The sequence below is a fragment of the Mustela nivalis genome, assembly GCF_964662115.1.
Source record: "Mustela nivalis genome assembly, chromosome: 6".
NCBI lineage: Eukaryota > Metazoa > Chordata > Mammalia > Carnivora > Mustelidae > Mustela > Mustela nivalis.
In genome coordinates, this window is record NC_139025.1 from 35,249,521 (window position 1) to 35,265,129 (window position 15,609).

At 45.5% G+C, this 15,609-nt stretch overlaps 1 pseudogene across 1 annotated transcript in view; it reads left to right on the forward strand.

The window, feature by feature from the left end:
• The window catches only part of LOC309866385 (large ribosomal subunit protein eL6 pseudogene), a 39,730-nt pseudogene that overhangs the window by 18,669 nt on the left and 5,452 nt on the right, over positions 1 to 15,609 (forward strand). The gene's annotated exons all lie outside the window — the stretch shown is intronic.

A 15,609-nucleotide genomic window follows, 5' to 3' on the forward strand; every position in this document is an offset into this window, starting at 1 on the left:
TCCAGACTTCCTTTTTGAGAGAAAAACAATCCCTATTTATTTAAACCATTGTGGTCAGATGTTTCTTTTACTGATGATAGGATACTTTCCTCATTGAAATAGGCCCTTTCATTTCCATATTCTGACTCTTTCTCAAAATGGAAACATAGAGGGAGAAGCAGACACCAAAGCCAATGAAAGCCTACTTCTCGAAAAATTTAAACTCAGAGTTATCTCATTTAAATCACGTGGCTGTACCCAATGATGTTCCATGCATCCTTTCTGCTGCTTCTAAAAATTGGCTGGCTTAGGATTTTCTTAGAGCTTCAAAATCCTGCTGTGTGTGATGAAAAAGAGAACAGCATCACAGCGTCTTCTAACCAAACCATTATGAAAGGGAAAAGAGGAGTAGAATGATAAAGTAACTCAGCCCTGCAGTCTTCTGCAGGTGTAGAAGAAAGGCCTCTTCGATAAGCACAATTCCTAACTGGCATGATCATGAAGACAGAAACAGGACCCCAATTGTCCTTTTCTCTTGTAGATGATAAATCTCAGTCCCAACAACTCAATCTGCTGTTCCTTTGAGACTTTTTCTACAAAGAAGGAAACTGAAGAGGGAACAAGGATGCGTCCAACCTCCAAACACAGCAATGGAAAATTTACAAGACTGGTTTCTCCAAACCACTCTCACTGCATTGTGCTCCCCAGGGCTGTTGGCACTTGTTCCGTTTCCTCTGTTCCACCTGTTGGACCCTGAACCCCTAGTTCATTCAAGGGTAGGGTTCATCCCCTCCAAGGGTACGGAAAACCAGGGATCTAAGCACCTACTTCCTCCCTGACATCACCCCTCTACCATGTCCCCAGACCAAACAAGAATAAGGGGAATCAGACTCCCATTACCCAGGTTTCTTGTCAATTTCTGGTTTCTACAAAATTCTTCTTCAACTTTAAGGGCTTTTTTTTCTCTCTAAAGATGTGTAGATTCTTCAGGATACTTTTCTTCCCCCCAGATTTGTTGCCTCCTATCTGACCCCAGGTTCTGAGAGAAACAAGGGAAGACCCAGAGCACTTGCCCAAATCTACTTCTCTGTACCCATCTCAGACCTAGGGGAAAAGCTCTTCATATATTATATCAAACACCATCCCTGTGCTTTAGATGAAGCAGCCTTGCTACCTAGGGACTGACAAGTGGAGAGCCTGATAGCTGAGCCTTTTGGGTCATTTTTTATAGGAAATCAACTGGGATGTGTTATCAAAAGGATTTCCCTTTTATAGAACCTCTGGGTGAAGGAAAAATCTGACACAAAATGCACTTGAGAAATAGTCTTTTGACCTCTTCATAAAAGGAAAAGATAACTCTTCAAATGATTTGATGAGAGATATTTATCTATCCCTTTACCTAACAAAATACACTGAATGCCTGCTATGTGCTGGGAGCTAGACATATGGAACCAAGAATGCTGGGCAAGAAGTTAACTAACCAAAAGAGGAACTCCAGAAGAGAGAGGAGAGAGGCACATAGCCCTGACACAGGGCCACTGAGCTAAGACAGTGGTCCTGGAGTGAAGAAGGCCTCTCAGGAGGTGCTGGGTGAGGGGCAGGAACACTCTGTCATTGTCCAGGAGCTGTGTAGAATCAGAGTCTGTGCCTTCTAACAATAGGGCTTTGCATCACCCTCACCCTCAGAAAATTGGAATTTCTCTTCATTTAAACCAAGCTGTCTATAGGAACAAACCCAACCACACCAAGCCTGCCTCTTTCTAACTATCCTGGCGATCACTTCCCTGCAGTGCCAGCCTGGACTAAGATTAAAAAAAAAAAAAAAAAAAAGGACACACAGTCTGGGAGGTGGTACTAGTAGAGATTGTATGTATCTCCGCAATCATTTCTTTGGTGGCCGAATGGCCAAACTCCACTGTTGATGAGCCATACGTTACTGAGCCTTTTCCCCTGTCGTTGGACATTTGAGTTGTTTATTATTAATGGTGCTGTTGTGATCCTTTAAAGAAGTTTGAAGTTTATGTGACGTATTCAGATTAACCACCTGAAACATCTTTATGTTTCATCAGCCTTTAAAATCTACTTTAGAGGCACCTGGGTGACTCAGTGGGTTGGGGCCTCTGCCTTTGGCTTGTGTCATGATCCCAGAGTTCTGGGATCAAGCCCCACATCAGGCTCTCTGCTCGGCGGGAAGCCTGCTTCCCCCTCTCTCTGTCTCTGCCTGCCTCTGCCTGCTTGTGATCTCTGTCTGTCAAATAAATAAATAAATAAAATCTTTAAAAAACATAAAACATACAAAATAAAAAATAAAAACCTACTTTAACTTCATTATAGTTTTTCCCAACATGAACAACAAACTCCACCTTTGCCCTGTTGATCAGAGCTCTGACCTGGTTTCACTGTCCTGCACAAGCAAATGGTTTGATTGTTCATTACAGAAACTTCCCAAAGACCCATCAGCTCTTTAAAATATATATCAATAGATAGAGGGTGTCGTTAAGGTCCTTCGAATCCCTTTCTTCAAAATCCTCACATTGTGGTTTCTACCAACTCTGGATATTTTTACCTAATCCTAAGCAACTGTCACCTCCCTCCTAACCTCCATGGAAAGACTGGCCTTAAACCAAACTTCCATTCTCAGTAAGTTCTGACTTTCCCTTCCCTTTCTGAGACATTGCCAGAGATTTTCAAGATGGTGGTCTCCTTTGTGGCGGAAAGAGAGAAGCTCAGTTTTGTCTTAGCAACAGGTTGCGTTGGTGATATTTGAGGAGCCAGCTATTGACGGGTCTATACGGTTTGCATTGTGATAACCTCAAGCTGGCTTTTGAAAAGATTGTACCAGCTGGTAGTACAATGCTACCAACACCACACAGGTGTGCCCATTTTCCCATCTCTCATCAGTATAGCTTTTTTTTTTTTTTTCCCACTGTCTTTCGTATTGGCTAATCTGAGAAGCAAAAGAATCAAATCCTCATTTTTATTTGTACTTCTTTGCTATTTGGTGAGCTGGACCATCTACTATGAACTCTGAAATCAGTTTGGCTCCTCTTACCATGGCCATGTTGATCTTGGCTCTGTGCTTTAGATTCTACTTCTATGAAATGGGGTGTGCTAGCCCAAGTTGTCCAGAGAAATAGAACTAATAACACATTTTTTTCCCCAGAGAGAGAGATATTCTTCAAAGGAAGAAAGAGAAAGGGGGGGGGGGAGAAAAAGAGAGTGGTTGATGGATATACTATAAGAAATGGACTCACATGATTACAGAGATTGAAAAATCCCTGTTTCTGGGGTGCTTGGGTGGCTCGGTGGGTTAAAGCCTCTGCCTTCTGCTCAGGTCATGATTTCAAGACCCTTGGATTGAGCCCCACATCAGGCTCTCCACTCAGCAAGGAGCCTGCTTCCTCCTTTCTTTCTCTGCCTTCCTCTCTGCCTATTTGTGATCTCTGTCTGTCAGATAAATAAATAAAATTAAAAAAAAAAAAAGAAAGAAAAGAAAAATTTCTGGATCTGGAGTCAGTAAACTGGAGACTTAGGAGAGCCAATGGTGTCAGTTCTAGTCTGAGTCCAAGGCAAGAGAAGACTGATGTCCCAGTTCAGAGATAGGCAGATAAAGAGAATCCTTCCTTCCTTGGCCTTTATTTTATTCTACCGATTGGATGAAACCCATTCATGGTCGGGAGGCCAATCTACTTTACTCAGTCTAAACGTTAATATCATGCAGAAACTCACTTACAGAAATACCAGAAATAATGTTTAGCCAAATATCTGGGAACCCTGTGATGAAGTTCTAGAACCTAGGTGAGGTTCAGTGGGCTGAGGTCCGGAGCCGATGACCAAGAAAGAATTCTTGAGACACCTTTGGTGCAAAATGGTGGTTTATTAAAGCACGGGGACAGGACCTGTGGGCAGGAAGAGCTGCTGCCCTGGGTTGTGGGGGATGACAGGTTATATACCTTGCGGTTGGCAGGGGAAGGTGAAGGGAAGGGAGGTTTCAACGGAGTTTTCATATGTTAAAGAGGGCCTACAAGGTGCTGGGAGAAGGCCTTGCCCTTGTGGCTTGATCAACATTGTCTTTAGGTCAGCCATTAACATCAAGATAGTTGGGAGATTCTTGGTGGGGTGTTATGATCCTGCTATCACTTACATTCCCTTCTACCTCAGCCTCCTCCAGTTTTGTTTATGATGGGAAGGGAGACATTAGGGCTTGAGGAACCGAGAGTTATTTGCCTCTGGAAATTTGTGCTATTGATAAGGTAACCTCTCTGTTTGTAGATCTCTAGGACATCTGTAGAGCAAGGGAGATTCCTGTCCTGCAGGATTGTGATCTCTGCAAGTTAACTATTTGTTTATCGTTCATGGCAGTCAAGGGTGCCTGAGGAATGCTACACATATTATGGAGGGGGGCGGGTGGAGAGGGGGGTGCAAGGCGCCAGCTTTTGCTTTGTCTTCAGCCAGCCTCCTGCTCCCTCATCACCTGTGGCCCAATCAAATTGACACAGAAAATAAACTATCACATGGGAGTAATAATTGTCCCTGCTAAAGGAAGGATTGTTGTGGGAATTAAATAACAAAGGTAAAATGCTTAGAAGGGTGCCTGGCACATAGTGGGCACACATAAAATATCTAGGAAGTGAGATTCATCCTTTCATATGGGAAGAGGAAGGCTCTATTATAAATGTTGAGTTTAGCTTTCAACTCTTGAAAAATTTTTATTATACCATTTTCTAATTGCCTTCATGGTGTTAGTGTATCACCATAGCATGGTTGATCAATGAATTCTAGATCTCTGCTCAGAGGGCAAATGGGGTCTAACCACAGGAGAAGGTTTTTGTCTGAGCAGGGAAGGTGCGTGTAGTCAGTGGGTTGCTTCCCAGCTGTGTGGTTGGGTCAGGGGTCCCACCCCACGGGAAATGGGCATAATGAGCCCCTGCTGATTTATCACCCCACTGTTTGGGTTTAAAATATAAATGGAAAATTTCTTCTAAATGCAAATCATAAGCCCATTCACTAAATTAAATAATCTGAATGACAATGATATAGGGAAGAAAATGAGGACTCCGGTTTTTCCCCCCAGACACGGCCTCTATTTCTTAGAGAAAAAGCAAGGAAGAAGGGGAGGAAATAAGACTGTCAAACCAAGCAGGATCCTTGATGATGGCTCAATGGCTCCCAGAAATTACAATAAAAGGACATAAAATTACAGCACCAATTTCTCCAAAATAGCCCTGTACTTCTTCAGAAATGATCTGACACATTCAGGTATTCATATAGAAAGTCTTTGAACTAGAAAAGACTTTCAAGATCTCAGTCCTCTGTTAAAACCTGTCCAGTGACTCCCCATCCTCCTGCACCCAACTTGAAATTCAAGGTTGTAAAAAATGCCTCCGCTACCTACTGGATCTGGCCCTTCTCCCACCTTTGACCTACCTCAGATCTGGGGGGAGGAAAACCTCACATCTGTTACATGGACGGCCACTTTAAGGGGTTGCCAATGCTCTGACTCCTGTGTTCATGCCAAATGACACTCTTGCTGCTCTGTGACAGCCCTCCAGGTGACACCCATCTACATTTTCAGAGAAGAACACCATTTCAGACCTTTTAACAGAGAGAAGAATTTTAAGCAGAGAACCTATAGATATTTTATTACCAGTGTACTTGATGGGGGAGCAAAAGCAAGCTGAGGACAAAGCATCAGGTGACACCCCACAGTTCCCCAACTCCCAAGTGGAATCTGTGGGACATTCTTCAGGGAGTCCTGGCTACTCTAGAGCTAAGGGAAGGAAAAACAAATGGTTAACTTACAGAGATTACAGTCCTGCAGGACTTGAGTCTCCCTTAGTTTACAAATGTCTTAGTGATTTACTAGAAAAAAGCACTTTAAAAAAAAGATTTTATTTATTTATTTGAGAGAGAGAGAGAGAGAGCATGAGCGGGTGGTGAAGGCAGGGAAGGAAGAGAAGGAGAGGAAGAAGCTGTGGGGCTCCATCCCAGGACCCCGGGATCACGACCTGAGTCAGAGGCAGATGCTTAACTGACTAAGCCACCCAGGCACCCAAAAGCATTCTTATCAATAACATCACTTCCAGAAGAAAATGTGGATAAGATTAAAGTCCTTATAACCTACAGCCCATGGACAAATACTTGAGGCAGGCAGAGTACAATGTTCTTCCAGGAAGCTCTCCACTGTCTTAATGTTAGCGCCTTACTAGAGGGGAAAACAACCTTAACTTGACAATAGCAAGGCCTCCAGTATCTCGTAGGTCCTCTTTAATATATGAAAATCCTTTTGAAACCTCCCTCTTCCTTACCTCCCCCAAACCCACTAGTCTATAATCAATCATCCCTCACAACTTGGTATACCAGCTCGTTCTGTCCCTGTGCTTTCATAAAACCACCATTTTGCACCAAAGACATCTCAAGAATTCCTTCTTGGTCATTGGCTCCAGACCTCACACCACCAAACCTCACCTATATGCAAGAACTACATCATACTTACTAACTAAAGGATTCAAGATTTTTTCATCTCCCTAAGCCCCGGTCTCATTCTCCCATATTGGAGCTCAGATGAGGCTGAATCACAGGAAGCTACCCTCAAGCACTTATTTTGAATAATGAGACTATTCAATGAGGGAAAGAAGAAAATTAGTGACCCTGAGAGGGAAAGAGGGTGATCAGGAGGGAGAAGATTGGACAGTTGTAGAGTTAAGAGTATTTACAGACATCTAGCTAGGGAGAGCTCTTGCCCCCACATCTACCCTCCGCTCCTCCTTCCCTAGTATGTCAGGGGTCTCCAAGACCACCTCAGGGTCAGTGTTTTGCCAGAAGGATTCACAGGATTCAGTATTCAGTCATACTCAAGGCTAAAATTTACTACAATGAAAGGATACAAAGCAAAACCAGCCACTGGAAGCCAGGCATGATCTTTCAAGAGTCCTACTCTGCAGAGTCATGGAGGAGGCACTCAGTTCCCCCAGCAACACATCCTAACTATGGGATGCTACTGCGGCAGCTCAATAGCAAATCAGTGCCCAGGTTTTTACTGGGAGCTGGTCATGTAGGCACTGTCTGCCTCGCGTGACCCCAAATTCTGGAGTCCCAAAAAGAGAGTGGTTGTTGAGCAGAAGCCACACTGTTTGCACAAACAGTATAGACACAGTGAGCAACTTGTCAGTTGGGGTGATAGGAACCCTTCTGAGTGGCAAATTACCAGAGACCAACCTTGCAAGCTGGCCTCTCAAAACACAGCCATGTCAGGCCTGCTAGGGTCATACTTTCTGCATCCATTTCTGGATCTGTTCAATGTCCCCTACAATGCTAACTTCTACCAAGTGTCCCACTCAGGGGGTTAAGGCCACTGCTGAGGGCCCTCTGAAAAGGGCAGACAAGTCTGCTTGGCAAAGCCGTACATTTACATGCGCTTACATTTCAGGTGACCTTTTCTTCCCGTGGTGTCAGAGCTTCTGACAAGATCTCTGCCACACTTCACCCAATCCAGTTTCTCCCTGCCTCACTCCACAACTCCACTCCTGGAATCAGGTGCACTGGCTAGGTGGGTCTAATGCTCTGCTTGGCCTTTGGGAGTGAGCATGGAAGCCCCCTGGCTACCCCCACTCCAGAGGAGGAACAGTTCATTCATCAGGTGTTTACTGGGCATCTGGGAATGGACTGTGAGAATCACGGGACAGTGATACTGCCAATAACCCCAGCAGGAAGGAGCCTGATGGGAGGATAAACCACTCTGGAAATCCCACCTAGAAGCATAAGGCAGGGGTGAAGAAAAGACTCTGGGGTCTGAGTTCAGGTTCCGGCTCTGCTCCTCGCTAATTGTGCGGTCCCAAACTCTGTGTTTGCAAAGTGAGGGTGACGAACTCCACCTTGTGTTTGCTGGGAGGACTCAATAAGATAAAACACCAAGCACCAGGGCTCTTGCCTTTCATCTTTCCTCTGTTCTCAAGGGCTCTAAACCATGCCTGCTTCTTTCAATAGCTAAATTCCAATGTTACAGGCGTTAGAGGACAGCTCTGTAGTCTAAACAATAACCGGGCCTCACTCTCCCAGCAAGGATTATCGACCCGGAGGAGGTCTGTTTGCTCAGCAGGAAAAGGCTCTGAATATAAAAACTCTCACAGAAATCTCTGAGCCCCAGAAAGCTAGACTAAAAGAGAAAAAGTTTAAACAAGTTTAAGTTGAGAGTTGATCCTCGTCAACAAATGTTCATCATAGCTCTCTTCCTGGCGTGGATACAGCGAGGGCGTAAGAGCAGTGAGGGATAAGACCTGGCCGTTTTGGCTCCTAAGGGAGCTGGAATTCCATTAAGAAGCGGAGCTTCAGACACTTGGGGTAATAAAACAACTGTCCAGAACGGAATGAAATCAAAAGCTTGGTTATAGGGAGAAGACTCCACAGAATGCCAAAAGAACAATGAGGAGACAGAGAAAATGTTATCTGGACCTTCCTGATAGGCAGCCCTCAAGAAGGCCCCCAGTATCTCCACCTCTAGGAATCTCGCCCTTGATTATTACCAACCCCCATGTGGGCTGGACATAATGACATAATGTTCTAACCAGCAGGACACAGCAGAAGTCATGGGAAACCCCTTGTGACATAAAGGACTGTGCCTTCCATCTTGGACATTCATGCTCATGCACTCTCTCACTTGCTCGCTTGTCCCAGGGAAACTAGTCGTCATCTTGTAAGATGCCCTAAGGAGGGGCTCCATGGCAAGAGACCGTGGTGGTCTTCCCGCCAGTAGCCAGCGAGGAGCTGAACACTGCCATTGAGCAAGTGAGTGAGCTTGGAAGAGGTCCCCGTCATCAAAGGAGACTGCAGCCCTGGCTGACGGTTTTCAGTCTTACGAGAGAACTTGAACCAGAGGCACCTATCAAAGCCACACTTTGATTTGTGACTCCTAGAAACTGTGGGATAATACATAATAAATGTTTGTTTGTAACCACAACAAGTCTTGGGTAGTTTGTGATGTAATAGTAAGTAATTAATGAGCTGTGAAGGATGAGTGGGATTGAGGGGGTCCAAGGTATAAGGGGGAAGGGGGCAGAGACAAAGAGGAGGGGGATGGATATGAATCAATTTCAAGTGGACACTTCGGTGAGAAAAACTACTGAAGACCCTAGCTCCTGTTTAAAAAACCTGTGTGTGATGTGTAGGGGCTCCTGGGCGGCTCAGTTGGTTAAGCAACTGCCTTCTTCTGCTCAGGTCATGATCCTGGAGTCTGGGATCGAGTCCCACATCGGGCTCTCTGATCACCAGAGAGTCTGTTTCTCGCACTGACCTCTCACCTCTCATGCTCTCTCTCTCATTCTCTCTCTCTCTCTCAAATAAATAAATAAAAATCTTTAAAAAACAAAACAAAACAAAAAAACCTGTGTGTGATGTTTAAGGCTGTCAAGCAGTTACAGAGGCTCTTCCTAGCAGGTCCGGGAGAAGGCTGTTTTCTGCACAGCACTCTTGGGGCACAGCGCACCTGTGGCTGTGGAGGGAGGTGCAGACACGCACTGGGGGGCGTCCTCTCGCTGCTGGTCATGTGTTTCCCATGTTTGCGTTCCTCGCTGGGAGGCACCAGCATTCCTGTCTCCGAGGCTCAGGCAGTGGTCCTCTTCAGGTGCCCATCTCTGCTGAGGCCTCCTTCGAGGGGGAGTGCGTGTAGGGGAGGAAACCGTGAAGGCACTCTTCACACGGTCTCAGTACGCAGGAGTTTTCCACTCTAAGCCCTTCCCCCATCCCTGTCCTCCAACCTCAGGAGCCTTAAAACCACCTTTTCTTCAGGGACTTTCTCAAGAGCAAGACAACCCTCCCGTCTACAGCGGACCCATCTGACCCTGACTTGTACGCCTTTCCACGGCGGGGAAATGGAACACAGCCAGTCATTATCTTTTTCAGTTTTAGACTCTTGCTCATACGACTGAAGTCAGTGATTTATGGTTTTAACTCCTTCATTTTTGGCTTGTTGCCTTAATCAGCAACTCTGACACCTGGAAGCTGGCTCAGTGCTCCATCTCCCAGCTCAGCTGAACCCCTGACAACATCTCAGAGGTATGGAGGCAGCAACATGTGTGGCCTAGGCTGGACTCTAGCTGGAGAAAATGAGAAATAAGAGCTCGGCTCATCACCGAAGATGAATTCCAGAGAAGGAGACCCAGACTCCTGGATGCGAGTGATGGATACCAACTGTGCTCCTTGTCATCTGAATGTCATCGTCAATAAGTCTCCCCTCACAGACCACCCCTGCCCCCCACAACCCTGCTATCCTGATGACTCTGCTATGTTTTTTGGGCCAGCTCATCAGCGTCACCTGGGAGCTCGTCAGAGATGCTGAGTCTCCGCAGCTCCATTCAGACCTAATGGGTCATAACCTGCGTGCTGACAAGAGGCCCAGGAGAGTGGTATGTACTGGTCCAAAACAGGCTGAACAGACTCGCACACTTAAAAACAAGCAAAAACAAAATCCTAGAATGATTGCGTTCATAAGGGAAGGTAAGAATTGGGATCAAGTAATTAATTCAGTCACTCATCTATTTATCTATTAATTTAAAATTGCATTTATTGACCATCCACACTGGACATAGAAAACCGAAAAAGAATACATGGCTTTGCCCCTAAAGAATTTAGAGCTGGGAGGAGAGTCAGACACGGGAACAGCCAAAGAAGAAGAGCTGTTACAGGTACTACTACGGGAGTATTTACAAGTACAGAGAGGCACAAAGAAAGGAAAATTCCACACAAAAGGTGTGAGCGGGACCAGGGCAGGGAAGGACACTCCAGTCTGAGGTTTCTAAAACCTTGGCCCGTTTGGCAAAAAGTTTGGTGTGGCTACAGAATGGGAATGTTAGGTTGATTTGGCAAAAATAAATAAATAAATAATGCTGGGGGTGCCTGGGTGGCTCAGTGGGTTAAGCCTCTGCCTTCAGCTCAGGTCATGATCTCAGGGTCCTGGGATCGAGCCCCGCATTGGGCTCTCTGCTCAGCGGGGAGCCTGCTTTCCTTCCTCTCTCTGCCTGCCTTTCTGCCTACTTGTGATCTCTGTCTGTCAAATAAATAAATAAAATTTAAAAAAAAAAAAATGATGCTGGAGCAGGATACAGAGCAAACCTGGGAAGGCCTGATAGACCCACGCCAAGGAACTTGGATTTTCTCCTGTAGGGATCTATGGATGATGTCTGTAAGTAACAAAAGGAGACCCATCTAAAAGTAGCTTTAATTGTAAGGATGCTTAATTTTCTCATATAATAAAAAGTCCAGCAGTAGAAAGCTGCGGGAGCTCATCACTGTAGGGCTCTGGGCCAGCTTACTTCTACCATCACAATATGGGAGTCCGGGTCTAAGCATCAGAGCCTCAACACACAAAATCCCAAAGCAAGAAAAAGGGAATTCCTCTCTCACTTGTGTCTTTTACATTAAGAAGGAACTTATTTCCCAGAAATCCTCAGAAGTCTTCCCTTGAAGCCCAGTCGGCCAGTTTGTATTTCTATGCCATAGCTCCGAGAGAATCTAGGAAGGTGACTATCTGGGACTCTGGGCATCTCTCATAGGAAACCAGCACTCCCTATAAGGAAGAACAATATTGGGGAAAACTGAGAACAGCAGCTAGTAGCAGGGGCCGCAGATGGGTGTTAAGCAGGAGAATCGTGTGGCAAGATTTAAGTTTGGAAGATAGATCTGCTGGTGGAGTGAAAGAAGAGCTGGAGGGGAGGGTAAGAAGGTAAAGAAAGATCCCTGGGCGATAGTCAACAGTTAGCGGCCTCTGGAGGAGCAAATCTCTCCATGCACCCAAGTGAGACATCCCCCTGGAACCCACAAAAGTAGAAGAGGGGCATTTTCAGGGATGGAGGTGTTACACGAGCCAGTGGTTTCTGTGCTATTAAAACCCCTGTAATCTCATTTCAACCTGCTAGTTGAAGAGGCTTAGGGAAATTAGGAACACATAAAACACACTGGAATTCATTTGTTTCCCTTAAAATTACAGCTGACTCTTGAGCAATGAAGGTTGAACGACACAGGTCCACTTATACGCAGATTTTTTAAAAAAGATTTTATTTATTTATTTGACAGAGAGAACACGAGTAGTTAGAGAGGCAGGCAGAGAGGGGGGGTGGAGCAGGTTCCCTGCCGAGCAGAGAGCTTGATGCAAGGCTCAATCCTAGGACCCCAAGATCATGACCTGAGCTGAAAGCAGAGGCTTAAACCATTGAGCCACCCAGGCACCCCCAGATTTTTTAAAAAAATATTTTATTTATTTATTTGAGAAGGAGACAGTGGGAGAGAACATGAGAGGAGAGACGGTCAGAGGGAGAAGCAGACTCCCCATGGAGCTGGGAGCCCAATGTGGACATCGATCCTGGGACTCCAGGATCATGACCTGAGCTGAAGGCAATTGCTTAACCAGCTGAGCCACCCAGGTACCCTAGATTCTTTTTTTGTATAGTACACTACTGTAAACGTGTTTTCTCTTCCTTATTATTTTCTTAAAACATTTTCTTTTCTATAGTTTACTTTATTATAATAATACAGTATATAGGGGAGCTTGGGTGGTCAGTCAGTTGAGCATCCAACTCTTGATTATGGCTTGGGTCATGATCAAGGCTATGAGATGGAACCCTACACTGGGCTCCATGCAGGGCATGGAGTCTGCTTGAGATTTTCCCTCTCCCTCTGACCCTCTTTATATCTCTCCCTCCTAAGGAAAAAAAAAAAGAATACAGCATGTAATACATAAAACATAAAATTATGTGTTAATTGACTGCTTATCCAGGCAACATAGACTATTAGTCTGAGTTTGGGGGGAGTCAAAAGTTACACTCAAATTTTTGATTGCACTGCTAACCCTCTCAGTGTTCAAAGTCAACTGTATAGTGACAGTTAATACTGAGCAGCTTTATGTCGGAAGGCTCAACAAGGCTTCCTTGGGGCCAACTGATGTAAATGTTTAAAAGGGCTTATAAAACGGAACTTCCAGAAAGCCTTACAGCCCAACCTTTCAACAGCTGTCATATGTACAAGTTACTTGGAAAGATTTTTCAAAAGGCTAAGACATAAACCTCTGGCCTTTGAGAGCTTGTTCCTGGTTTGAGGAACAAGATTTATAGACGCCGATAGTACAAGATAATGTTCTGATTAGAGATGTTGTAGCTGTAAGGGACCAAGGCCAATACAAATAAAGGACAGAGGGTAGGAGACTGTGAAAATCCACGCCAGTCAAGGGTGGGAAATGAAGTAAAGCAGAATCTCACAACACTAGAAATTACCAAGAGCCATAGCCAGCCCTTCTTCTCTCTTTCTGGAGAACGTGGTCACTTGTGCCCATGTGTCTCCACCTTGATTCCACCCTCTTGCTTCTTAAAAAAAAAAAAAATAGCCCTTTCTGCTTACTGTTTCTGCACAAAGTCCAACATGGTCACCCTAGTTCTGGGACCCATGTGGGTCCAGGGCCTTATGCCACCTGACTACAGTTTCGACATTTGAAACCAGGTCATGTCCTTAGCAGGTGATCAGTCTATGAATGAGGCTCCATGGAGTCAGGTGTCTCTCTCCACTCTGGTCTGCTGGGGCCTCAGTCACTCATGACAGTCTGGGTGCAGGGAGCAGCAAAACCAGTCCTGCCCAGTATAACCCCCCAGGAGCCGGATTGTGGTCATCGACACCTGAAAGGATCTAGAGCGAGAGCGTTGGTGGAGCTGATGAGGGGATAGAGTTTTCTTATCTGAAGTGGAAACATTGTTCTCTTTTTCACATAATTTCTGTTTTCTGTATTTTTTTCCAAGATAAGAGTCAGACCCCAAAAGTAGGAACATGAAGAACATCTAACATCCTGGGCTACTGAGGAGGAGAAGCAGGGTCACAGGGAACCCTATTTCTAAGGCTGTATTTTCCGAGCATCCAAGCCCTTTCACTTCTTCAAGCCTCATTCCCTCATCTAGAAAATGAGGGACTGCCCTGAATGGTTTCTAAGCTTCCTTCCAGCTGTGTCCTTCTGTGACTGCAAGCTTTTTTCTGTGAGGGGCAGGTCTTCTCATGGTAGAAAGAGGGCATCATTACTCATTTGCCGAAGTACAATGTTTTGTCAGCATTAATCACCTCTCATTTTTAGAGAAAAAAAAAATGAGATCCTAACTCTGAAGTGTAATTAAAAATAAATAAATAAACAGCAACAACAACAACAACAACAAAAAACAAAACCCAGACGGAGACCTCTGCAGTCTATTCTGGTGGCAGTAGAAGAAAAGATGTTTAAAAAAATCCTCTGGATGTCACATCTGAAAAGATAACCCTCCGTGTCATTAACCAGAAAAAACTAAAGGCTGTTTCAGAGTCTAGAGCCTGACTCCAAAGGTCAGTGACAGAACTGAGGGCTGAGAAGATGGAACTGCAGAAAACGGATAAGCAAGAGGGCTTCTGGAGGGCAGTTGTTACTACGGGCCTCTGAACATTCACGAGGACTCGATCTCTCAGCCGGAAGCAGCCAGGGGGTTTGGGTCCTAGAAGAAGCAGGTTCCTGAGTTGGAGCTACTGCAACCACATGACATCCGTCACAGCCCAGCTGTCACTCCTGACAAGCACACAGGATTCTCTCCCATGGGAATAAATTAGCTTGACCTTTAGGAGAAAAGGAAAATACGTCACCTTTCTAACACAGGCAATAGGCAGATGGCTGCTGCTAAAAGAATGACCTTACTGTATAGCTTTTCAAGGAGGTAGACAAGGGACCCCAAAGAGAGCTGGGAATAAAAAAAAATTGAGGTCAGAGCAAAGGCACACAGCACGAAGTTTGATCCCCATTGGCTTTCCATGATGCTCTCACGCGTCCTGTTTTCTCAGGGGCCGATCTCTCCTTTCCCTGCTTCCTTTCTTGGGCCTCTAATTAGCTTGGAAGGACAGCCACAGTCTTCTGTGTCATTGAATTCGATTTGGCAGGGACACAAGCAGTGCTTGACAGTGCGAGCCATTGAAGGGGGTGGGATGTAAAGGTGTCCAGGAAAGCTTCCTTGGTGGGCCCTCCTGGAGATGATGGTGGGAAGGGGGGATGCCAAGTCCAGTGAATACACTCCACCCAGAACCCTGTTCATGAGGGAACATCTCCTTCTCCTTCAGAGAGAACAGTGGGATCCAGCCCTCTTCAGAGCCTCAGTCTTGTTTTAAGACAATCTCTCCAGCCTAGGGGACATTGACGCGGGCAGTGTTTAATGGATGAGAGACAGATGGAATGCATCTGTCTGACTACAAAGGAGACCTTGTAGGTGGCCTCAAGGCAGGTGACATTTTAGTCCGCTTATGACCTTGGTTTGAGGTTTTGCTGGTTCTCTTGGTGGGGTTAGACGACATCCTGGAGTGAGAAGGGGAGCAGGGACTCCTTGGAGAGAAATTCTTCTGGCTGATGAATGAGCTCAAAAAGGTTGTCTGCTGTCAGAGTGAGGTTTAAAGGCCAAGGGAACAAGCACAGCGCTTCCTCCTTTCTGCCTACGCAAACTCTCCCAGGTTCATCAGTTCCGTGAAACTCTCTCTGACCACTCCCACCCCCGTTGATCTGTCTCTCCTTTGAACTCCTAATGGAATTACTGTCCCAACACTTATGGGATCACAGAGCTGGAAGGATGTTACTTAGAGATCACCCAGCGCACT